Source organism: Schistocerca piceifrons, unplaced genomic scaffold, assembly GCF_021461385.2.
Source record: "Schistocerca piceifrons isolate TAMUIC-IGC-003096 unplaced genomic scaffold, iqSchPice1.1 HiC_scaffold_936, whole genome shotgun sequence".
Classification (NCBI taxonomy): domain Eukaryota; kingdom Metazoa; phylum Arthropoda; class Insecta; order Orthoptera; family Acrididae; genus Schistocerca; species Schistocerca piceifrons.
The window spans coordinates 4133065-4135564 of NW_025729208.1; positions in this window are offsets into that span (position 1 = coordinate 4133065).

Sequence of the window (2500 nt, forward strand, 5' to 3'; positions counted from 1 at the left end):
CCCATGTTGTCCCCTAACCTAACCCATGTTGTCCCCTAACCTAACCCATGTTGTCCCCTAACCTAACCCATGTTGTGCCTTAACCTAACCCATGTTGTCCCCTAACCTAACCCATGTTGTCCCCTAACCTAACCCATGTTGTCCCCTAACCTAACCCATGTTGTCCCCTAACCTAACCCATGTTGTCCCCTAACCTAACCCATGTTGTCCCCTAACCTAACCCATGTTGTCCCCTAACCTAACCCATGTTGTGCCCTAACCTAACCCATGTTGTCCCCTAACCTAACCCATGTTGTGCCTTAACCTAACCCATGTTGTGCCTTAACCTAACCCATGTTGTCCCCTAACCTAACCCATGTTGTCCCCTAACCTAACCCATGTTGTGCCTTAACCTAACCCATGTTGTGCCGTAACCTAACCCATGTTGTGCCTTAACCTAACCCATGTTGTGCCTTAACCTAACCCATGTTGTGCCTTAACCTAACCCATGTTGTGCCTTAACCTAACCCATGTTGTGCCTTAACCTAACCCACGTTGTCCCCTAACGTAACCCACGTTGTCCCCTAACGTAACCCACGTTGTCCCCTAACGTAACCCACGTTGTCCCCTAACGTAACCCACGTTGTCCCCTAACGTAACCCACGTTGTCCCCTAACGTAACCCACGTTGTCCCCTAACGTAACCCACGTTGTCGCCTATCGTAACCCACGTTGTCGCCTAAACCTGCTCTGTAATTGTTATACGACTCGTTCAATTAGTGTAGTGTTGCCCACCCGCAACCCTCGCAATATAGTTCGCTACTCGCACTGCCCGCTCCCCTGTGTATCGCTTCATGTTAAACACCTTGCAAGTCTTGCTGACTTTCCACATGCTCCTGCTGTACACTGTAATGTGGATGGCAGCAGGGCGTACATGCCGCCCCCCCCCCCCCCCCACCTCTCCCCACGTCCCCACCTTGCCCCCTGCCTTCGCAAGGTGGTTGGTGACAAGTTTGCATGTTCAATGCCCTTCGCATGCGACGTACGCAGGCTACGTTGTGGTGCGGCCTGTGTCAACTGTCCGCTGATGTCGTACGCGTGAACCACAATCTGTACTGCACATTCGTCCTTATGTACTGAATGATACATCGTGGCACATGTGTGACCGTACAACGACTGCGCCCAAAAACGGCGGACCATACAGTGCAAATATTGTGCACGCAGCTACGTGTCGTCTCCCTATGAGAGCTGGATTGCAGTGTGGTACGCCATAGAGACGTGTGGGAGGAACGGACGCCGTGGATGGCGATCAGCATGAGCTGTCTGTTGATGTATTCGGACCTAGTCGTCTCTCCTCACACACCGTGATGGCATGGTGCAGCGCGTTCCATATCTGCGACATGCTACAGAAGCCGGTTGACAGTCGTTCGAGCAATGGACATCGCATACGTACGGGGGCCACCTTCCACGTATTGTCTAGGCGTGCACATTTTGTTGCGTGTATGTGGGCAGACGTAGTGTGGCGTGACACCTGACACAGGCATGCAATAATGGTTGAAGTTGCAAATGGCGATGGACGCCTACGTTTTCTGGTGAAGTTACGCAAATGAAGAAATGGTAACCCGTTGTGGTGCGGTTGTTCTCGCTAGGGGTGAATCGGTGATGGCGACGATAGGTTGAGGTACTAACCGGTTGTTCCAGCGATACCCACCATGCCGACGAAACTGAACGGCATCTGGGTGTGAAGCGATACGCGGCGGTGGCTGGGTGGGACCGTCCCCGGCCGGTGAGGGGGCGCCTCCCGGCGTGCTGGCCGCGCGGTGCGTGGGCGCACGCGCTACAGCCGGCTGGTGGGGGCGGCCAGTGGCAGGCGCGCCGGCCGACGGACGCGGCAGGCGTCGCAGCTGCGCGCCGGCGCACCCTGCGCGCGGCGCCGTGCGGCCAAAGTAGGTCCTCGCGGGCCCGGTGCGAAGCGCGGTGGACATCTGCAGTGTGCTGGTCCGATTGAGGACTGTGTGCGTTGAGGATGCGCCGCCGCCCGGCGCTCGGCGCCGCGACGCCGTCTGCTGCTCGGTCGCCCCAGCGGTTCTCGCTGGTGGTTTGTATCGCAGCTGTGCGGATGTGTTGGCGTGTGCGCTGTGCTGGGAGAGTTCGCTTCGGCACCCAAGTGGGGCTTTTGTCCTTCTGTGGCGCTGGCGTTGGAGCTGCCGGTCACCGTAGGTGGCGCGTGTTGTCTCCCGCCGGCAATGCCACGACAGCACGCTCCCGGGCCTCTGTCGGCAGCGGCAAGCTCAGTTGGGAGCACGGGTGGTCGCACCGAAAGCGTCTACTCGCCTAACTCCGGGCGATTGCGCCTCTCTCGAACCCGACCAAGTACTTGGGACGGCGCTGCGCGCCGCCGGGACCTGAGAGGGTTTCGAGGTGTATTGTGCAGGGGAGCTCAGCCTCCTCCTGTTTGCAGAATGATTGAGCGGACGCTTGCGTGTTCGCGCGGGCCCCCGGGACACACTCCCGGGCGGCCG